Source organism: Equus asinus, chromosome 27, assembly GCF_041296235.1.
Source record: "Equus asinus isolate D_3611 breed Donkey chromosome 27, EquAss-T2T_v2, whole genome shotgun sequence".
NCBI lineage: Eukaryota > Metazoa > Chordata > Mammalia > Perissodactyla > Equidae > Equus > Equus asinus.
The window spans coordinates 3237127-3261245 of NC_091816.1; the positions used below are offsets into that span (position 1 = coordinate 3237127).

General features: G+C 43.2%; 1 long non-coding RNA gene across 1 annotated transcript; it reads left to right on the forward strand.

Annotated features, from left to right (window-relative positions):
* Window positions 1–2336: 2336 nt before the first annotated feature.
* Window positions 2337–23438, forward strand: LOC123278347 (uncharacterized). The gene is made up of 4 exons (XR_011498853.1): window positions 2337–6240; window positions 6784–6902; window positions 16106–19385; window positions 21133–23438. It is a non-coding gene; the product is annotated as an uncharacterized lncRNA (long non-coding RNA).
* The last annotated feature ends 681 nt before the right edge of the window (window positions 23439–24119 follow it).

Consider the following 24119-nt stretch of genomic DNA (forward strand, 5'->3'; position numbering starts at 1 on the left):
GGCAGCAGGCAACTCCCATCAGCCCCACGACTATGAGGGTGAGCATGTGATGAACTTGCTACCACTCTGTCCCCAGACAGACACTCTGTTTGTCACTTTCAGTACAGTGTTCAATAAATTACATGAGATATTCAACACTTTATCATAAAATAGGCTTTGTTTTAGATGATTTTAGCCAATTGTAGGCTAAGGTAAGTGTTCTGAGCACATTTAAGGTAGGCTGGGCTAAGCTAGGATGTTTGCTAGGTTAGGGGTATTAAATGAATTTTCAACTTATGATATTTTCAACTTAAGATGGGTTTATTGGGTTGTAACCCCAACGTAAATGAAGGAAGATCTGAGCTTTTTACTTTATCTTTCCTGTTTTTTTGGGGGGCTATTTCTTAATGTTTTTCTAAGTTCTTATAATATTTTTTATTATATTGAATTTCCATCCTCCCTTTCCTCTTTTATGGCCTGGAGACCTCCCAAAACTTCCTAAGAACGGATGCCTACAGTATAAACCTTCTGAGTCCTTGCACGTCTTAAATTACTTTTATTATCTCTTCACAGTTGGTCACTTATTTCCTGGCTGGTAGAATCTTAGAATTAAAATTACGTCCATTAGAAATTAACAGGCATTGCTCAATTATCTTCTAGCCAACAGTGATGCTAAAAAGATTAATGCTAGTCTGATGTTTGTTTCTTTGTAGGTAATTTCTTTTTCCTCAGTGGAAGTTCTTAGGATGTTCTCTTTATCACTGATATTCTACAATTTTATGAGAATAGGTATAGATCTTTTTCATTTATTCAGTTGTACCCTCAGAAGTCCCCTTTAAACTGAAGAGTCCCTTTATCTGGAGAAGATTTTTTCTTTTTTTTTAAGGTATGTTTTTATTTTGGTGAGGAAGATTGGCCCTGAGCTGTTGCCAATCTTCCTCTTTTTTTTTTTCTCCTCAAAGCCCCAGTACATAGTTGTATATCCTAGTTACAAGTCATTCTAGTTCTTCTATGTGGGACGCTGCCACAGCATGGCTTGATGAGCAGTGTGTATGTCTGCGCCCAGGATCCAAACTGGCAAACCCCATGCCACTGAAGTGGAGCATATGAACTTAACCACTGAGCTACAGGGCCAGCCACTCTATTTCTTATCATTTCTTTGTTCGTTTCCCAGATTCTTGCTCTCTTTCTGGGACATTTATTAGATAAACTTCATTCACATTTTTATTTTTTTCCCTCCACATTTTGAGATTTCAAGAGATTTCTTCTACTTTGTTCTCTGGCATGTCTATTGAATTTTCCCAGCCTTCATCAGCTGTGCTTTATCTAAAGTCTCTTATCCTCTGATGATATATTTTATTAAAAATGTTTCTATTGTTTTGGGCTATCAATATCTTTTTGAGTAGGATATTTTTAAAGCTTCTCTCTTCCCTGAGCTTTTTCTGTTTCTTCTGATTCTTTTTTTAAATGTCTGTTTACATTTGTTCAGAATGAAGATTTCTGGTTCTCTGTGGGTTCCAGGTGATATCTGGCTGTCTGTTCACATTCACTGTGAGTGGGCTGTGTAGCCGGGGCGGCCTCCTGTGCTGTGTGAGGAGCCTGGTTCCCGAGTCCCAGCGTGGGGATTCTTCCCAGGAGCCGTGTGTGAGGCAAAGCAGGGCCCGCAAGCTGGCAGACAGGGAGGAGCAGCCGTCAGCCTGAAGGGCTCCTCAGCCTCCTTGCTGGAGAGAAGGCCTTACCTGGTCACCCGTGTTCACACTATAAGCCTGACTTTTGCCCCAAATTTATCTGATGTGTTTGGAGAAGATTTGGCTAATGCGGTATTGAGGTAAAGGTAGGGTGATCAGTTCATTTAGAGACCCAACTTGGGACACAGTTGTGCTAGACAAAAAACAAAACCCAAAACCCATAATAGTATAGTATAAAATAAATAATTATGTTTATATGTATTATAATGTAACACAAAAATAGGAAAAACAGATTTTGCTTACAACTATCTGTTATTTGCAAGTATGAAGTCTCTTATTCTCCGATTCTGTATTTTGCAATGGCAACCATTGTTGTTCTGTAATATTTATATGTAACAATCTGTATGTTGTTTAATTGCAACTTTATATTATTCTGTAATATTCACTTTTCTATTACATACATACTATTATTTAAACAAAATAACAGTAGAGCTAGTTAACAGAGACAATTAGTAGTAATTAATAGTAAAATAATTAATAATGATAATTAATTAAAAGTAATTGATAGTAATTAAACAATATATGTAAAAAATGTAATAATATTTTTATAATGTTTCATTCTATCCTTTGATACAACAATTTATCTTAACCCTCTTTTGGAACGATTTATTGTATATTTTAATTTTTTAGGCTGCTTATTGTGTATTCCTAAGATACATAAATGTAAGACTTTTTAAAAGAAAAACATAATCAGAATAATTAAGTAGTTATTACCTATATTTAATAAAAAATAACAATGCCATCTTTTTTCTGTCCCATGATACAGTTGGATATTTTTATTCTTGCTGTTTCCTTTTCCAATGATACTTTGCACTGCTTACAGCTTTTAGGACGGCTTTCATTTCTTTCACGGTAGTAGTGAAACTGAACACGGCTCTGTCTTACCAAGTCCACATTGTGCTGATTTCTGGTGTCAGGCCGATGTGATGGTGTCAAGCTAAATATCCTCTCAACAAGGCATTTGACCACAGGATAGTTAGGACTTTATTTTCTAGCAGTAACAGGATTTTAGACTTGTAGAAATTAGTTTCCAGCTCTCTAAAAATGTTCTCTTGTTTTGTATTTACAGGCTTGTTCTGGAAGACCAGCTCGTTGTTAATCAGGTCCTCTGCTCTATAAATTCCTCATCTAGGCTATCCAGATCTAAAATGTGCATCTTTTTTAAAGATTCTGGAGCACATAGAGTGCTTTCATAAATTAAATCTCTCTTTCTTCGGGAAAATGGTTTTTAAATACAGAAGTAATTTGAACTTGTGAAATCAAATCAAACTGGATCCCAAGTAAGTTGGAGCTTTAGTAAGTCAATTGAGAAAGTCCTATTTAACTCGCCTGGTCATTTCTGTTAACAATTTTTTGAGTTCTGAAGAACTCTTATTTCCAAAAAATGAGTCATTTTTTTTTGCTGTATGACTTTTTGTTGCAACCTACATAGAACATCAAACACCTCAGGTGCATTCAGTTTATCCTTTTCTAGGATCCTATGGCCTCTTTCCAGATCGTCAAAGTGTTTTGGAGAAACACATATAAACCTCCGTTTTACTATAATCCTTTTCTTCATTCTCATTCTCAATGTATTTACAAATACAGAAAGACATTCATCTCGCCCTACATTTAGAAAATATGACTTTATGGCAGGCCAACCTTTTAACTTATTTTCTACGGCTGGCGACAGGATAGCTATCTTGTAGGCAAGAAGAGAACTCCTTCTACTTTTATAATATCAAAAATCTCTTCTGCACATTTTGAAGAACATGAAAAGTAATCAAAAACATTCATTAAAAAAGCCTCACTATCATTGGTAAGCAACGCACGTGTCGTTTTGGGCAGCGTTCCGTACAAGGTGTGGAGGACATTTAACGGTAAGATCTTTTCATTTTCTCTGGTAAGAAGTTTACAGACCGAATGGAATTTGCCAAAATTTACATTTGTGCGGTTTGCCAAATATGCAGGTAAATGAGCAATGTCTAGCTTTATTTGGACAAGATTGTTGAATGGGATGATTTGAAGTTCCATTTTTTAAATTAAAGTACCTAAGAGCTAGGCAAAGGATTTTTTCAGTTGCCGCCATTCAAGGCTTCATTTGCCCTACAGTAGAAATCGTCCTCACTGGTGAGATCTTACAGATGAGCACTGCAGTGTAAGGGACCAATGCAAAATTTACCCACATTCTCCCTTTTGTTTGCCCACAGGGCATTTCAACTGCACCTTCTACATCAGAATATGCAATTTCACGACTTCACTCAATTCTAGTGGGCCATCAAGGGAAGGACACAATAATGTGTGTTTGCATGGTCCACTCAACATAACCCGCGGCCACTACTTTTGACTGAGCAGTGGTGTCTTTGGGAAACAGAAAACTATTGATTGATTTAGCAGTGCTTGCCTGTCTCATGCCAGACACGTCAGATTCGATCTCCACATGTGCTTCTGCACCCGCTTCTCCATATCAGAATTCTTTTTGGCATTTTGTGCAATATGTTCTGTTTTGGTTATTTCCTTCCCTAATCCAGTTGGAGGTGTTCTTCCTTCTGTCATTAAAGTAACACAGCCGCTTAGCCTCCTTGTTCATTGACGTCTGGGTCATGTGGGTGTGAGTATTGTAGTTGTTCTCATTTTGATTACATGAACTCTTAGAAAACATGATCACGATATTCACAATGTCAAAAATTAAACTAGCACTATCTTAATACAAGGCACAACGGTCACTCCACAGGCAAAGTCAAGATTACATGCACTTAACTTGCACGCTTAAGTCTCGTGACTCAGAATAATGAAACAGCGGATGATCTCTTACTGTGAACCACAAATTGTAGTTACCAACATCAGCAGTCAGGAGAAATGACAATGACAGCATCTGTGGGAGGCAAATGATCTAAGCCATATCCATTTGACACTAAAGATAGTGTTGAGGCTGGCCCCGTGGCCGAGAGGATAAGTGCGCTCGCTCTGCTGCAGGCGGCCCAGTGTTTCGTTGGTGTGAATCCTGGGCGCAGACATGGCACTGCTCATCAGGCCATGCTGAGGTGGCATCCCACATGCCACAACTAGAAGTAGCCACAACGAAGCATATACAACTATGTACCGGGGGGCTTTGGGGAGAAAAAGGAAAAAATAGAATCTTTAATAAAATAAAAAAATAAAGATAGTGTTGCTTGCAGTCCCTATTTTTTGGGCACTCTGTGGGTTTTGTATTTTCCCCGCAATCTCCTGCACTCGTGGTGGAAAACTAGGACTTTTCATATCTGGGAGCGATTTCCCAGGATGTGACTCTTTCAGTGGGAAAACCAGGACAGTCCTGGGCAAGGTGAGGCAGTGGGGACCTGAGAAAGGTCTACTGCCTGTGCTCTGGGGGGACAGGGTGCAAGTAGGGGTACAAATGTCTCCTATACAGACCCATCAGCAATCCCTGGCTTTCAGTTCCATTTTTCAGGATTACCTTTCGAGCTGACTCAGCCCTCAAGATCTCCAGGTAGACAGACAGACTAACTGACTCCCTTCTGAGGCATGATCTGGGCCAGAGGCTCTCAAATGTGTTGGTCTCTGGACCCTTTATATTCTTAAAAATTGTTGAGGACCCCAATGAGCTTTTAATTATCTTGGTTATATCTATCAATATTTACCGTATCCGAAATTAAAACTGAGAAATTTAAAAAATAATTATTTATTCATTTATTTTAATGTAATAAGTTCATTACATGTTAATAGAAAAAGCTTTTTTTTAATGAAAAATAACTACATTTTTCTGTATCAAAATTCAGTGAGAAGAGTAGCATTGTTTTTCATTTCTGCAAATCCCTTTAACTTCTGGGTTAATAAAAGGCACCTGGATTGTCGTATCTACTTCTGCATTCAATCTGCTGTGAAGCACTGTTCTGGTTGAAATAGATAGAAAAAATATGACTTCGCACAGAGACGTAGCTAGAAAAGGGAGGAGTATTTTGATAGCCTTTCTAGATAATTATGTATATTCTTCTATTCTACACCCAAACTTAAAGGTCAAAATTACTAAAATTAGTAATTTTGCTATTTCAACATCTAACAATTGTCACAACATTCTTGGGTGAAATTGATTTCCCTTCTCACAAGTGCATGGGAGTGACTAGTACAATGACTGCTGGAACAGCTTGGTGCCACCACCTAGATCCATGACAAGGCCTCTGTGATTTTACCTCCACTGCTTTTCTGTTATCAGTGCAAATGCCAACAAAGTGAAAAAGGCCAATAATGTCTCAGCATTATTATGAAAATATAGTGATGACCTTGTGGACCCTCCAAAAGGATCTGGTGGACCCCACGGTGCGGCAGCCCACTCTTTGAGAACTGCTCATCTAGGTCGTGTCTTTTTGGCCTAGTTTATCCATCAACTAATTCCCATCCACTTTCTTTCAGAGGTATTTTGAATTCTCTCTTTTGTTTTTTTTTTCAGGGAAGGACTCATCCTAAGCTAACATCTGTTGCCAATCTTCCTTTTTTCCCTCCCCGAAGCCCCAGTGTGTGGTTGTATGTCCTAATGGTAAGTCCTTCTGCTTCTTCTATGTGAGCCGCTGCCACAGCATGGCAGCTGACAGATGGGTGGTGGTGTTCCGTGCTCAGAAACGATTCCAGGCCACCAAAGCGAGTGTGCCAAACTTTAACCTCTAGATCATCAGGGCCAGCTCTGAATTCTCTTTTTGATATAGGTGTATTCCACTTTATATTTTCAACCCTTTATTACAGTGCAGTTCCCACTGCATTTAGAGAAAGCAAATGTGTCTGACATATTTAAAACGTAAACCCTCACATCTATTTTTAAAAGTTGCCTTAAGAACCACAAAATTCACAGGTAAAAACTTCAACAAAGGTGAAAGATATTATTTGGCAAACATGCTCCTTTCTTAAATAGGATATTTTAAAAGTTCAATGTCAGGAAGTTATCTGTTCTCATTTAAGTGGACTCCATCCTTAGCCAGAATTGGTTCTCATTGGTTAGGTCGGGTGGGGCCTCCTTAGAACCCCCTGTGATGGGTCAGCACATGAATTTGTGGTGAAGAGTTTGTCTTCCTTTGATCCTATGCAGGAAAAGTTTGACTCAGCAGGTTCAGGTGTTCAAACCCCACACATTGCAGAGAACTTCCGGCCCTTGGCTGCTTCTGGGACATCATCTCAAAACCCTTGGAATATCCTGCCTTGTCTCAGGTATCTCTGTTCACTGGCACCTTGAGCCACGTCTGATAGTTTATGTTAACAATGTGATTTGTGGTGGGACCTTGGGCCATGTGGTACCAGTGTGACCTCTGGAGTGCCTGGAGACCGAGAAACGATTAACTATGTGGCACGCCACGCCTATGTGACTGACCCCTGATAAAAATCCTGGACACCAAGGCTCAGGTGAGCTTCCCAGGGTGGCAATGCTCTGTGGAGTTGTCACACCCTGCTTGCTGGGAGAATTGCGCACCATCTACGACTCCACACGAGGGGACGGCGGGGGGCTCCCGCGTGCCTCTGCTCTGCACTCTGCCTTAGGTGCCTTTCCCCTTTCTGGCTGCAGTCTGTATCCTTCTGTGGCCACAAACCCTAACTGTGGGCAGAATAGCTTTTCTGAGTGCTGTGAGTCCTTCTAGAGAATCTCTGAACCTGAGGGTGGTCTTGGGAACTCCTGACAACACATCCCTTCTGCCCACTCTGCCGTACCGCAAGTTATCCTAAAGAGAGAAGTTAGGTGCAAATGCTACCTATGCTCAAGGTGTTCATGGTTCATTGTGAGAGGTGGTCAGTTCCCCCGAAGTACAAAACAAGGGAGGCAGCAAGGAACACTGTAAGACAGATCCACAGCATCACGTGGCTTAGGAGAGAAAGGGAGTACCTCTAACTAGGGTATTTGGGCCCAAGGGTGGAGGGACTAGAAATATGTTAAAACTCACAGAACAAAGAATGCAAGTTGCATTTGGGAATGGGATCAATTGTCAGCCAAATCCTGAGTCAGAAAGTCCAATGTCTGTTGTTCTCCCTCCCTGAACTTTTCTTCCTTTTTGTTTTGCTCTTGCTTGAATTCTTTGCCATCTGGCTGGCTTTATCAAAACAGAAAGATATCTGATACTTTTTACACATTGACAGAAACTCATTCACACCAGTAAGCTCTGCCTCCCAGGTATCTGCTCCTAACAGCCTTTATCTGTCACTGGTGTCTGGGAGTGCTCTGCGTCTGGTTAGAGCAACATCACAACAGCAAGATAATATTTTCAGGGAGGTGGAGATAGACTTCTCCTGGCCACTGAACTCATTGTTGCCAAGGCTGCTTGGAAACATAAGTCTGCTTTAGTTCATTTCAGGGCAGGGTTGGGTTAGAAGAAACGGTAGGGTATCTGGCCATCTCCTTTTCTCTTCCTCCTCCGCTCCTCAGTTGTAATCCATCTCATCTTATTTCTCACATCCAAGATCCCCACATGCACAGGGTTCTCACTGTGCCATTTCCCCTCCCCTTCATTTCCTCTCCCTGTGTGTGATCATGACTTCTGCTCAGGCTACACATGGCCCAAGACCCAGAGTTTCTGTCATCTGGGCTCTCAAGGTCCTAAGGCATCTAGCTTGGGGGAAGTGAGCTGGAGGCAGCAGCATGAGGACAGTGTGTGCGTGTGTGTGTGTGCACATGTGTGTGTGCATGGGGGTGTTGTGGGGGCTTATTGTGAAAAGATTTTCTGTATTAAGTAGAGGCTCAAATAGAATACCTCTTAAGTTTCAAGTTCAGCTTCAAGACTCTAAGGACACTAGATTACGTGAAAGCTGGGAAATGCAGGAGAAAGAGTCAGCATTGATGTCAAGTATAAATAATGCAGAAGAGCAAGAAAATGAAACTCCAAAAGTTGGTGCTCTGTGTAAGAATATTTTTAATAGCAGTCATTTATGAGCATGGCTGACCAAGCTCACTTACCATGCAGTATGGTAACACATGCATAAGAGTCAACATGTCACATCCTTGGATGTGTTTTACATGATCATAGACTCTACACGTGGGCTCGCTTCTCCTTCGTTTCTCCTTTGGATACAGATGTCGTCTACTCACAACTTAAAGGAAGTGTAAAGGAAAGTCCGTCGCCTGCGAAGACGCCATTGATGCACGTCCCATTTCGGTGCTCTTGTGGTTTTTGCATTCTAGATAGTTTGAAAATTCCACGCAACCTTTATTCGATGAATGCCTGCTACGCGCTGTTCCCTCTGCAGGAAGCCAGGGGCAAGCAGGGACAGATGGCGAGGAGGTGCTTACAGCTCTTGCTTGAGGGAAGTTCTCTCCGAGGGCGAGGAGTGGCTGTCTGGACCGCCCTCCCGGGCAGCCTCTCAGTGCACGCATGGCCACTAAAGCCGGCTGCAGACTCCCACGCAGCCAGTGGCAGAACTGCTGGGGACCCGCCTGCCCTCGTGTTGCGGGGCCCAGTCCGGCCCCAGTCCACCTGGGCTCCATCCCCGCTGCACCCCACTCTTTGTTTCAGTCTTGGAACAAAAGGGGACATTTCCACGAGCTCACTCTTTATGGGTGCCCGTTCCTCGACACTTGAGGGGAGCCCCTGGATCCAGCTCTACTTCTTTAGGTCCCAAACTTTGTGCTGGTCCCCCTGGCGGTAGCCCTGGAGGCTGGACAATTTACACGATGTCATTGCTCCTCAATTTTTTTCACCTTAACATGGTGTATTAGTTTCTTGGGGCTGCTGTAACAAAGTACCAAAAACTAGTGGCTTAAGGAAACAACGTGTTCTCTCATGGTTGTGGAGGCTGGAAGTCTGAACTCAAGGTCTGGGCATGGCCAGGTTCACTCTGAACGCCCTAGGGGAGAGTGCTTCCTCACCTCTTCCAGCTTCTGGTGGTTCCTGGCAATCCTTGGGGTTCCTTGTCTTGTAGCTGCATCATTCCGGTCACACAGCCTGAGTGTCTTCAAATAATCTTCCCTCTGTTTGTATCAGTCTCTGTGACCAAATTTCTTCTTTTTGTAATGTCCAGTCATGTTGCATTAGGGCCCACCCTAACATCCTCATTTTAAGCTGATTACCTCTGTAAAGATCCTGCTTCCAGATATGGTCATGTTCTGAGGCGCTTCAATATATCCTTTAAGGGGACACAATTCAACCCATAATATACAGGAATAATATTTACCTTATAGGTACCCAGCTAGCACAAATGTGAGCCCCATAAAGGAGAGACTTTATGATGATGATAATCACAGAAATGGTGGCGTAAAGCGGTTGAGTCTGCAGCAGTCATTCATTTATTCATTCATTATTTCCACAGGTAATTCTTGAGAGCCGACCGTGTACTAGGCACCAAGGATTGACCTTTTTTGGTTCCTGCCTGGCTCCTGTTTTGGTCCAGCTTCCTCCAGTTCCTGGCAGTGGCTTCCTCTCTCCTGTTAGTTGCCTTCCTGCCTCAGTGCCTCAGACTCCGGCTACAGACCCCCGGCTCTGCCACAGAACCCATGCTGTCTGGTTTTCCCAGCCTGTTCTTCCTGCTTCTGTCTTGCTAACCTCCTAGGATGGAAGCCCTGACTTCATTCTACCCCCAGGGCCTTGCTCTCCTACCTTATCCCTCCCAAGGGGGTAACTGGGACAGGAACCGGTGAAGCCATTAGCCAGAAAGAGCCACGGGGCCTTTCTGTAAACTGGGCAAGTTTGAATCCTCTCCTTTTCCAGCCTCGTTTTGGTCTTGTCTGCTGCTCTTCTGGCTCCTGGCCTGAGCCTTCCACATCCTTGCAGAGCACCTGGCCGTTATCAATCCCTGTGCAGCATCTCAGGGGAATTAGGGATTGGTGGGCGGGGCTACACACACACACATGCACACACTCCTGCTGTAAGTTCCCAATTTATTTAGTTAGGAATCTTGCGCTTAAAGGCACTGAGATGGTTCATGTCCAAGGAGTGGAGGCAACATATCTTGGGGTGGCTTTTCCTTGGAGCTGAGGGTTTAACAGGACATGCAGCTGCTGGTGACATTTTCTCTGCAGGTGTGATCCTCCAGAATTGAGAAAGCAGATGGATTCTTGTTGAGCTGCTGTCCTTTTGTGTCCAGGGCTTGCTTTATTTTCCCGGGGGAACTTATATTAACAATCCACACGCTTTCATCTAAGCAGTCGTCCCTGGCCCAGGCTGCATGTTAGAATCATCTGGAGGGAGGAGGCACAAATGCCCTAATACCTAGGCTTCTGGGTGTATATAGTGGACAGATCTTTGATAAAGCAGCAAATGTAATTCAGTTGAGGAAAGACAGTCTTTTCAATAAATTGTGCCGGAATAACTAGATATACATACACAAAAAAATGAATCTAGACATAGACCTTACACCCTTCACAAAAATTAACTCAAAATGGACCGCGGACCTAAATGTAAAATGCAAAACTATAACACTCCTGGGAGGTAACAAGAGAAAAGTTAGGTGGCCTTGGGTTTGGTGATGACCTTTAGATACAACACCAAGAGCACAATCCATGAAAGAAAAAATTTGATGAGTTGGACTTCATTTAAATTAAAAACTTCTGTTCCGTAAAAGACACTGTTCAGAGAATGAAATGACAAGCCACAGACTGGAGAAAATATTTGCAAAACACATATCTGATAATGAGCTGGTCTTCAAAATATACAAAAACTTTTAAAGTTCAACAATAAGAAAACAAACTATCCAATTAAAAAAGGGGCCAAAGATCTGAACACCTCCCCAAAGCAGATACACATGTGCTTATGGAAGACAAGCACATGAAATGATGTTCAACGTCATACGTCATTAGCGAGCTGAAGACTAAAACAACAATGAGAGGCACTACACACCTGTTAGAATGGCCGACATCCAAAACACCGACACCACCAGTCGCCGGTGAGAAAGGGGAGCAGCAGGAGCTCTCACTCGTTGCTGGTGGGAAGGCAGATGGCACAGCCACTTTGGAAGATAGTGCAGCAGTTTCTTACAAAACTTCACATACTCTTACAGTGTGATCCAGCCATCACACCCCTTAGTATTTATTCAAGTGTATTGAAAAGTTATGTCCACACAAAAACCTGCCTACAGACATTTACAGCAGCTTTATTCATAATTGCCAAAACTTGGAGGCAACCAAGATGTACTTCAGTAGGGGAATGGATAGACAAACTGCCATACGTTCATACAGTGGGAGATTATTCAACAACACAAAGGCGTAAGCTATCAAGCTGTGAAAAGACATGGAGGAAACTTAAAGGCATACTGCTCAGTGAAAGAAGCCAGTCTGAAAAGGATACATACTGTATGATTCCAACTATATGACATTCTGGAAAAAGCAAAACTATGGAGACAGTAAAAAGATCAGCAGTTTCCAGGAGTGAGGGAGGAGGGAGAGATGAATAGGTGGAACATAGAGGGTGCTTGGGGCGATGAAACTATTCTGTATACTGTAATGATGGACACACGTCATTTATACGTGTGTTAAAATCTTATCGAATGTACAACACCAAGAGTGAATCCTAACGTAAACTATGACCTTTAGTTAATGATAATGTGTCAATAATGGCACATCAATTGTAACACATGTAGCACCCTAATGCAAGATATTACTAAAAGAGAAAACTTTTTAAAGAGCAAGGAGTGTCGCGACACGTAGATAATATAGCAAAGCAAAGTATAGAACAGCGCATGTTACACTTTCATTTTATATAAAATATACATGATTTCTCATCTGTTTTAACATGATCTCTGGAAGTTGCCTCTGAGAGGAGAAGTGAGTGGTAGAGGACAGAGGTTGGATGGAAACTTATTGTATTGTCCTGTGTACATTTTGGATTCTATGCCTTATACATGTAATGCCTATTAAAAAATAAAAAGATTTTTTAAAAAAACAACAAAAGAAACAGAAAACTTGAATACCTAGCCTGTACCCCAGATTAGTGAAGTCAGCATCTCCAGGGGTGAGGTCTAGGCATTAACAGTTTCTAAAGTGCCTACAGTCATTCCCATGGGAACTGCGGCTTCAGAGAATGTTTGCAATTGTTGGGCTTTCCCGGTTCTTGTGCCAAACTCAGCACTGGCAGGGCTGAAGGCTCATGGGTGTGGCCGTAAAGCGGGGTCAGCACCCAGGGGTCTCTGAACCTAAGCTCACTCCCTGATTCCAGTGGTCTGGAAACCCATTTCCCCAGGGATACGAACCAGCACCCCTCCCTGATTTAGTTCAAGTTTACCGGATTGGCTCCAAAAGCAATACAAATCATTTCCTTGCAGCTAGCTATATTAATTATGGAGAATTCTGAGTCTTTCTGGCTGCAACTGCTCAAAGTCGAGCCCTTGAGTCATTGTCAACTGTGTCTTTAATTTCAGCCTTTCTCACTCCCCAGTGGCTGGGATCTGCCATCTTACAGCGTTGGCAATGGGAAGAGTGCAGCGTGGCTGTTAAGAGCATTGCCCAGACTGCCGCTCGCCAGCTTGTCTTTGAGGAGCTGTGCTTTCTGGCTGGGGTTAAGCTGGCAGCACCACATTTCCTGGATAGCATCATTATAATCAGCAAGAGTTCGAGATGGTATGGGTAACAATTCCATTTATCACAATCTTAGATAATGTATGTGAAAGCTCACGAAATATTGTGTTTTTTAATACAAAAATTTAAACCTGAGGGCAGGGCGCTGAGGTATAAAGACAAGAAAATCTCCATCCCTCTAGGCCCGCCATCTCCTCTAGGTCTACTCTCATGTGAAAAGCCAGCCCCAAACCAATGATAATGTTTGGAGAAGTCGAGGAAATAATTAGGCTTGTTTCAAAGAAAAATTTGGAGAATGATGAAAAAGATGTGTGCTGTTGACTTCTTTTCGAGTCTTTTCTAATCCTCTCCTTGTTACCTTCTGCCCTATCCCCTCCCTTCCTTTCCTCCCCTGTTTACACAAGTGCTTTCTTATCAGTCTGCCGTTCCCAGCTAGAAGGTGATGAGAGGAACTGGTTTGAAAATCTCTTCTGCATTTGTGCGCATCCTGTCCAAACTATTGTGTTTGAAAATGCTTGTGCTATTTAATCTAATTTGCCATTCTTCAGGAGGCAAAATAACACGCAAAGCTGTTCACATAGCACACAGCCATTGCCGTGGAACCGGCCCTTCGGAAGGCGGCGGGGAACTCATTTGAAGAAAGGCTTGCTGAGTCTCCACTGTGCGCCAGGCGCCACCTGTGCTGGGTAACGCAGTGAACGGGGAAGGAGGCCGTTGGGTCTTTGCCCTTAAGGAACTGATAGTCTGGCAGAGGTCGCTGGCTTCAAATAACTCTAATGTCGTCTCACCTGGCATCCTCACCTCTACTTGCGTGGAATTGCAGTCCTTCAGCCTGGAACCCTCACCCCATGCTTGGGGAAACAGGCACAGAGAAGCAATTGCTGTTGTCCACGGCACCTTGGTGGCTCCACCGATAGTAATTTCACGGCTCTGACACTATTGCTCCTCTTGAGAAGTCTACACACTGTACAATCCATCTTCACTTGAAGGCCAGAGGGGCTGGACTATTCTGTATTGATTAAACATCCACGCTAGAAGACATTGAAAGACAGATTCCACATTCTGATTCTCAGATGCCCATGCGTTGAACACAGTTGTCAGAGGAGAGAGTGGAAATGATGAGGCTGCCCTGCCTTTGAGAACCGTAAAGTGCTGTAAGGACCAGAAGGCATTCATATCCATTGTTCAGCTGCTCAGCGTTCAATCTCCGCTCTGCTCCCTGTTTAATAACAGTAGTCAAAGTTCCCGCCATCCAGGATAAAGAAACTGTTGTGTTTGGTATCAACCAAATTTGCACTCATGAGTTTGGACTTTATGTAGTTTGAAATCTGGGTTCATCCCACTAACGACAACTTCCAAATTTCTTTACTTGAACTGAAGCATTTCCCTTTGAGGGGAAAAGGGAGTCGGCACCTTCAGTGGAGATAGACGGCTAACCTTGGGGATGCCCTAGGTGCTATAAGTGGATTACAAGACACGTGTTATTTCTGTTAGTAAGACTCTACTAAAGCATTGTTTCAGGGCAAATTCTGGGGAAAGAAGATATTTGTGCAGGTTTGGGGACAGTGATGTTTTTCTAAAATTTCAGCAGCCAAAAATCGCTTTGGGTTACACTCAAGGCTCATCCTCTCCCCTCACCTCTCAGACCAGTTCTAATCCTCCAGCATTTCTAAGGGGTGAGCCCTTAGAGATAGAGGTGGCAATGCGGGGCCATGGGGACTGGGGGAACCCCAGGCTTGCAGTAGCCTGTGGACACACAGTGGTTGGGCTCATCCCAACTCACAGATGTTGTCATCCACCTGGTCCCTCTCTGCTGCTATGTGCCACGAGTTTCTCTTCTTGACACCAGGCTGGACTCAAAGACATCACGTTTCCAGATGGAAAGAGAAGACAGAAGCCATTGATCTAGTAAACATTGTGGGACAATGGAGTGGTCATAACACCATCCTGAGTCTAATGGGTGGGCCAGGATGGGGAGTCCTGCTATCGAACCCTTTTTAGGCTACAAGTAGTTCTTTAGCCAGCTATGATGTGTATTATATTGTGCATCAATAGATGGAATAATTGACACATCTCAGTGTTAAGTACTTGTGGTATTGTGTACCAATGACCACAACTTCAATATTTTAAAACAGATTCTGCTCTTTACTGGTAATCAGAGTGCATGAAGAAGTGCTGGGAGAAGGGCCTGGATTCCTGGCTCAACAACCCAGTCTTGTTACCTTCAAGTCACATTTGCTCTCTTCTACACCTTTATGCAGAAATAGCTCAGTTACTTGAGCAAGTGGTCTGTTTTCTTTACGAGGACTGTCTTTATCTGTAGTAAGAGGTCTTTTTTTTCCCCCAAGAACTATTTTTTTCCTTTTCTGTGGTCAGAAGCATCTTGGAACGTACAGTTGGTTTGTACTGAAGTTGTGTGAGCTGTCAGGGGCTTTGGGCAGAAGTATCTTATGATGAGGAGTGGGGGCTTTGCATAGGGGTATCCTGTAGCCTGACACTCCTGGTGGGGGAGGGACAGGTGTGTCTCACTATGTCCCCTGAGATGTCAAGTCCTATTTCACCAAGACACTTGTAAAATGCTCCTCCTGCCCCCTGAACTAGTGTGTTTCTCAAAGATGAGCTTGCAGAGCTGTAATGATTCATTTAAGACTTTAAAGAATGTTCTAAGCTGACTTTCAGAGTAGTCCAAGAGACCTGTTCCTGCTACTGACCAGGAAGAAGAGAGCATTATAATTGTAATACTGGGAGGCAGCTGTGATGTGGGGCCGGTGCATTATGGCAGGTTGTAGTAGAAAAAAGAATGCTCTATTTTTTGAAACAGCTTGACACCTATATTAAATTTCTATATTTCTGGCACAGGGAGGATAATGATTGCTGGTCCACCAGGGCTGGGGAGACAATTGATAATTTCCTTTCCTTATAGAAATGGAGCTTGTTGGAGTTGAGAACAGAGAGCAGATCAGTCAACACCCTCAATTTCCAGTTGAGACGATGAAAGCTGAGAGGAGTAACATGACTTCCCCAAGGTCACAAGGTAAGGGTCAGAGATCATAACTCAGCCTTTTGGCACCAAGACTAGTGCCGTGAGCCCAACCACTTTACTATCTCATGTCTCCACATCAGCACTCTTCTCTTTAGTTCCAGGAATGAGACTGATCATCCAAGGAGTGGTCGCTCTTGGTTTGGGTTTGCCTGAACCCCAGACCCCTCCCACCCCTGTCCCCCAAAGATGAAGTGGCGCTTGGATGGGAAGAAGGTGGTGCTCTGTGGTGCTTTGATGATGCTGTCATGGCTTCTGGGCTCTTTGCTCTCCTGAATCTTCTGGTTACCCTTGTACCTATTTGATTGTTTCTTTCTGATCTCACTTGTAGGTTCCAGATTTTCTCCACGCCTCTCATCTATGCTGACCTCTTGGGAGGTCTCACACCTCCCATGTCCTCATCAACCACTTATACGCTGTGATGCTCAAATTACTATCTCCAGTGAAAGCTTCTTCCCTTGGCTTCGAAAGCCCATGGGGCATCCAAGTATATTCCCTAAGTAGATGGTTGACAGATCTACTTCTCCATCACTTCCCTTCTCATAATCCTTTATCAGCTCTGTAACACCTGCAGGAGCATCTAAACTGGCACACAAGGCCCTCCATGACCAGAGGTCAGCCTCATTTCTAACATTATCTTTGCAGTGGCCACCTCTCACTAGATGTCATGATACCACCAAACATCCATCATCCCCTTCCATCCACATGCACACACACCTGTCACAGCTTGTAGTTTCAAGTCTTTCTGCACCGTGTCAAGATATAGAAGGAACTCCTGTCCATACCATTTTTCCACAAAAAGAGTCTTGTAGGAGAAGGAGTATGTATGTTCCTACAGAGTAGCACGTGACAGAATCTTGATAGGGAAGGACGTGGAGTTTGAGAAAGTCCCTGGAGTCACCTTGCTCCTCATAAGAGGATTTTCTCCCTCACTGAAAAGAGCTGTTTAAGGTAGATAAGACACCCCCACCCTTTTCCCATGTGAAACAGAGGCTCCATTGTCCCCGGTGGATTTCTGCTTCCTTCGACAAAATGATCTCTCTCTCTGTTGCCCCTGAGACAGAGTTCATTTTGGAGCCTGAAGTTTTCCTTGCTTAATTGATGAGGGACTAATAAAGAATGAATGCCCTGTTCCCTGGACTACAGTTCTCTTGATGGCAGGATCCTCATGTCACTTTTACGCACGTATTAAATTGCTGCCCAGAAGCCAAATCTTCTACTCTTGCGAACTTAATGGAAAGCTAGGGAGGCGGGTGGCGGCAGCAGGTAAGTGATGAACAGGAGCCATTGTGTGCCTGCAGTTATTAAATTTTCTTTGGGGTAGTCTTAGAAAAATGCTTCTGGGTCTTATCTTAGAATAATAGATTTTGAATCAGAACGGACCTTAGAGGTTATTAGAATCTCCTGCCCAGGGTAGAAATCCCATCCTCATTGACCCTGATAAATGGTTATATCCAGCTTTTTTTCATACATTCCCAGTGACAGAGAGCTCACTGCGGCTTGAGGCAGCCATTCATTATTAGAAAACAGAAAGCTTATGTTAGCAAGTGCCCACTTCATAGTTGGCGAAAAATATAATCTGTTTCTAGAATAAGCTTCTGGATGAAACCCAAAGTAAATTTTCTCCATATTCATTTCTTGTGGCTCTGCGTAGACAGAGCTAGGTAATTCAATCTGAAAGACTCATGGAAATGGAGGGCTCCAAATCTGGTGCCCAGACACCCTGACTTCATTTGGAAAGCATCAATCACAAACATTTTGTTCCACTGTCAGGCCAAATGTTGCAGTCGTGGTCCCTGATCACTTTTCAGCATGACAATATCCGGGGCAATAGTTATTCCAATTGCTGGAACTATTGATTGGAAAAAGGAAGCATAATGACAAAAAGATAATATAAATTCAATAAGCCCTTTAAAAGAATTTGTTTTCTAAACTACAGCATTTATATCCATTAGAAATTCATTTATAGGGCTGGCCCCGTGGCTGAGTGGTTAAGTTCGCACGCTCCGCTGCAGGCGGCCCAGTGTTTCGTTGGTTCGAATCCTGGGTGCGGACGTGGCACCGCTCATCAAACCACACTGAGGCAGCATCCCACATGCCACAACTAGAAGGACCCACAACAAAGAATATACAACTATGTACTGGGGGGCTTTGGGGAGAAAAAGGAAAAAAATAAAATCTTTAAATAAAAAAAAATTCATTTATAAGGATAGAACAGTATTCATTCATCTGCAGCTAATTCCTGATGTGTAAGATGGATTCTTAGAACTCTCATGAAGACTCAGATCTGCCCAGTATCTGAGTTCTGCATGTTGAGAATTAATTACTGTGTTTGATTTTTGTGTTTGCAAATTGGGTCACTTGACGCTGGGAATACTTCTTTGTTGTGGATGACTGATGTTATCGTCAACATTTTTTTTCTCCTTACCTTTAGTAATGTTTCCGAGAATCACCTTTCTCTGCTATTGACCACTCCTTGTCTACCCCACCTCCCCACGTACCCTGGTGCTAAGTAAGCAGTCAGGATGAGCAAAATCAATCATGTAACAAGTAGTCTTAAGGCTTCCTGGGACTCAGAAGGTGCCATGGCAGGCAATCTGACTTAGCGGTAAGGTCATAGGCTCAGGAGGCAGAAAACTGGGCTACACCGGAGTGTAGCCCTTCCCTGTGACCCTGGGCAATTTACTATACTGTACCTCTCTCCAAGCTTTGGTTTTCTTATCTGTTAAATTGGGACAATAACAGTGTCTATCTCATAGGGGTGGTATGGGCATTGACTGGGGTGATGAATAGACCTAGCATTGTGTCCGTAAATCCTAATGCTATCTTGTTATTTTTCTTTTTTATTTCTTTCTTCTTCACCTTCTCCTTCATCATCATCATCTTCATCATCAGCATCATCATCATCATCATCATCAATACTCAAGGAGCGACGCTTGGGTCATACCCATGGCTATCCCTGGTCACAGGATAAATTGGAACAAACAGAGCCCCATGATTGGAGAAAAGGTCCCTTGGAGCGACAAGGACTGAAGAAGTGAGTGTTTTGGATAACAGCTGGTAAAAGAGGCCTCAAGCTCCAAAGCGTAGATCTCAGTTGTGAAGCGCTGTGCCACCTTCGCTGAGGCCAGAAGTAAGAAAACTTTCTACCAAAGGACAGATGGTAAATGTTTTCTGTTTTGCAGGTCATATAGTCTCTCTGTCATCACTATACAACTCTATTCTAGAGTGAAAGCAGCCGTAGACAATCTGTAAATGGATGGGCATGGCTGTGTCCTTTACTTATGCACACTGAAATTTGAATTTCATTTAATTTTCACATTATAAAATATTCTGCTTTTTTTAAGCATTTAAAAATTTTTAATCATGAAAACTGTAAAAATCATTTTTAGCTCACGGGACACATAAAAATAGGCAACTGACCGTGTTTAGCCCACAGGCCAATTTGCCAACTAAGTCAATTTAGCACAACTGCTCTCTTCCACCCAGACCTCTAGTGATGTCCTTTTCTTGTTCAAGGTACTTTTGATGTTCTCCTGGAGAGGCCTGGTGGGAAGGAAGGGATACTCAGTGGGGTTGGCCCTGGGCTCCACACCCCTTCAGGGTAGGCCCTTGGCTCATTGTCAAAGATAGAGTGGGTCAGGTGACCAAGGGACCGTCAGGAATGTGGCAGGTGCTCTCAGGCCCACACTGGAGCAAATAAGAGGGGATCTCAAATTTGACTGCTTCTCCACGGCAGATCTAAAATATCCTCTTTTGCCTTCCTCCAGGGACACCTCCCAGGAAAGCTTTCCCTAAATTATTTCTTCTAAGTAAAAGGAGAGACCTTTAGGAGGACGGTAGGAGGAGAGCAAAGGGAGTACTGAGCAGATCTTCGTAGCCAGCAGGCAATTGCGCGAGGAGATTCCAGGAGACACCTTCGTTTGTCTTTTGTACTTGTCTCTTTCATATTCCACCAACCAGGTCTTCCTGGCTTGAAAGTTTGAGCAAGTGCATTGGAAGCTTAGATCTCCTAGACACTGGGGCTGCCAAAGGTGCCTGGAAAAGACCTGCGGGCAGCCAGGAGTTCCTGCTGGACTGGAACTGAAGCCAGGCTCTTCCCACGGAACTTGGCTTTTCTTTAGGGGAGGAAGTTATCCCGGCTTCATCAGCAAGCCGCTCTTGTTCAGTCCAGCCAATTCCAGGCAGGAGTGGGCTCAAATGAAGTTTCTCTGTCTTTTTTGATTAAAAAAAAAAAGAAACAAAAAATAACATGCACTCACAGCTTATGATGCATCAAAAGTTGGCTTCGGCCTTGATATTCTGCTGAAATGTGTTATTTGGCTTTGACTGGGGGCTTTGGAAAGTCAAATAGCTCCATGCTGACTTCAGGGTCATTTCTGCCACCGCTGGACTCGAGGAATCGGTGATCCTGTGATTCTATTGATTAACAGCATACTTAATGTTAATCACATTCACATGGCACTGGATTTGAATTTATTATTAATAAGTGGATATTCACTTTCATAAAAAGGTAAGCACTCTAGATGTAACTTGGAGTGAAAGATCTCCTTATGTGCTTTATTTGTTGAAATTCTATCAGTAAAACACTGTAATAGTTAATATTTATGAAAGCTGTTAGTTTGATATAAAAACTATTAAGTACTTTCAAACTTTTAAATAAACAGGGAAATAGACGCTCATACACATTTAGGAAATGGGATGTGAATAGCATAATTTTAGGAGAGATGCTTATGTACTTTTTGAGACAGTAAATATTTGTAAACATCTAGATAATCATAAAGACAGAATAATAGAGATCATACCATACAATATTCTAATCTTTATACAATCGATTGGTCCTCTAACATTCAAAACATTAAAAAACCTTGGAAAACTGTATTTAATTTTTGTCCTTTCATTCCACTTAGGCTGTGAATTCTTTTATGACAAAGTGCTGTTACCGAGCACGGGCTTGCCACCTGATGCCCACAGAAGCTGACACCGTGGCACCCTGGTTTTTGAGGGAAGAAAGGCTGTGCTGCTAGACGGATCTGCAAGGTGACAGGAGGCATACGCTCTCAGATCTATCTCCCCATTCAGGGCTTGGGGCAAAATTTCTGGGTTGAAAGGCAGTGTGGTCTGAAGTGTGGAGAGAGGTGATTGGAGGGGAGGGGAGGGGAGGTAACTCATGATCTGCGCAAGCGTAGTCAGACTTCATGGCTCCTCATAGGACCCATGTTCACAAAATGGTAGTGTGAGTTTTCAGCCCCTTGACCTCAAAAGGGTCACTTCTCAGGCATTTGCACGGGCCCAGATGATGGACTGGTGGTTCCAGCTGGCCTGAACTCGACAAGGGGGAACTCTCAGATCCTGAAAAACCACTCTTACTTACTCTGTGGATAAGATCGGGTCAGTTGAACTGGTCCTGAGGGCCACGGTTACAGTTCAGTCTGGAATTTTTTCATATTTTGTGAAGGAGAATTTAAAGCAGATTGTCATCTGTGTAAACACAGAACTTCATGAGGAGAAAAAACTCCAAAATCATATACTATGACTCTTAAGATAGATCCTCTTTGAGCCAAATATATGAAAAAGTATGTAGAAAAAAAGGTGTAAGAGAGAAATGACATAGTCCCAGACACCTTGTTTCTTCCTCCACCTGCCTTGATTGAAATTCTATTTAGCAAACTGTTACTGTTCTTATATTAAACTTTTAAGATTTACTGCTAAAACTTCTAATGAAAAGAACGTGCAATTTATCTTTTAAATGATATTCCAGGCTGACTCTGTATCTCAGGGGTTCATTCTATGGGGCTTCATCTCTGGCCCTGAGGACTCTCTTCTGTGTCACGGGGGCCTAGACACCTGAGAACTGCACGTCTAGGACCTCCTCCCCAGCTGCTCTCCAGGCACGTCCTGCCACTGGTTTTCTGTTTTGCAGGTCATGTGAATACCTCTGTTAATAAGAATTCCTTACATTTTTATAGCATTTTGTGAGAACTTCTAGTGTGCGTTATTTAACTTATCCTTGCAACAAAACTGCTGGGTAGGTTTAATTATGGTCCTGATTTCACAAATGAAGAAACGAATATTCGGACTGCTACGTGATTTGCCCAAAGATACACTGCCGGGGCAGAGCTGGGCTTCAGCCTTGGGGCATCTGACTCTGTTTTCTTCTCAGTTTTCTCTAACGTAGTGTTTCTCTACCTTTACAAAGGTCTTATCTCCTATTTTGAGAAACTCAAAAATTTCCGCCTCTTCTTTCATGTTTACTATAGATTACTTTCTGAGCCTGTTGTGCTACGAAGATTTCATACACTCATAAATTTCGATGTTGAATATGTGGATACATAATACTCAAGAAGGAGGCAGGCCTTCCTCCCTCTGCAGTCTCTGGTTCAGAAACACTGCCTTTTCATCACAGTGCTGCTCTTTGTTATTTTAGTTGGTCTTTATGATGACAAAAGAGTGCCAATCCTATTATATCTGAAGTTCCAGTTTTTAGTTACTAATTTTTATTCATTTATGAGTTAGCTAGAATACATCTTCAAGTTACTTTTCAATAAACATGGAAGGGAATATATACTTATATTCAGATTTTTGCACATCTGAAATGTGTAGAAAATTCAGATTGTTGGATATCTGAAAGCTCTTTCATACACGAGAAAGTGGCTGCTCACAAGTCTTGGAACACAAGCTTCTCCCTCAGAAGTCTCTATATGTAGCTGCACTGGCTTCTGGCATTTATTTTTGCAGACAAGCATGAAGTTGTGGAAATTAATAAAGAGAAACCTCATTAAATTGGAGTCAGGAGGCCAAAAGGGGGAGCTCTCACTCCTTGTATCTGAGCAGAGTCAAGAAGCTCAGCCCGTGAGAGACTGTCACAACTCAGCCAGCACGAAGCCACTAGGGGCGGTGCGGCGGTGCGAACTTGCAATTCCTCCAGCGGACTCTGTTTACATAGAGCCTCGCTTTCCTCTTCCCCTGTCTTAGAGCTTCTCCTCCCTTGCTGCTGGGGGACTTGCCCCTGGCTCGCCATGGTTGCAGACCCCAAACTGCAATTCTTTGCTGATTCCCGAATAAACCCATTTGTACTGTAGAAATAACTGGCTGTTTGTTCATTTAAGGTCAACAAAGTCAACTGGTTTTGTTCCACTTACATAACTATTTTTGATTTATGCTTTTTTTTTTTCTGGCTCCAAGGCTTTTTAATTGTTGCATAAAAATTGCAACTATCTTCTGGGTATAAATTCTCTTTTCACTAAACTTTGTTGTGGGGTCTTTTTTCTGCGTGGTCTTTGTTTTAGTCTGGGTTTTGTAGAAAATAGAGCCTGAGACGAAGCTTATGTGCTAAGGCTTCCCGGAAGGTATAGTCCTAGGTGGGCAAGGTTGAGTGTGAGGCAAAGAGGGAGAGAAAGCAAACAGAATTTAGCGAGTCCCTGAGCTGGCCATAGCTTCGTAAAATGACACAGCTGGTTCCTTGGTCTTGAGCGCGTCTTCCAGGCAGGTGCTGTGGCATCATTGCACCCTGGAACTATCACTGGGGGACAGGAAGAGGAGGAGTCTCCCTGTTGCTCCTTACTATTTCTTGTCTTTCATCGCTCAAAGTTCCCCCTCGGGGTGTTAACTTTCCTTATTTGCGGATGCTGATACTTTGCCTCTTCCAGCACCGCTGGGGAGCCTGTGTCCTTCCTATACCCTGAAGCGAGGTGCTTCAACCACGCTCAGAAGGGTAGGCAGGAGGATCCAGAGCTTCTGGCGTCTGATGGAGTCTGGCCTGGCTTCTGTGGCTTCAGTCACAGTGGGCATGATGGAGAACTTGCCCTTGGCGGAGGGACGTCCTCCACCATGAGGGACCCTGAGGCAGTGGGGGTGTTAGGAGATAAGGCACTGGAGGTCAAGGCTCTCCACTGAG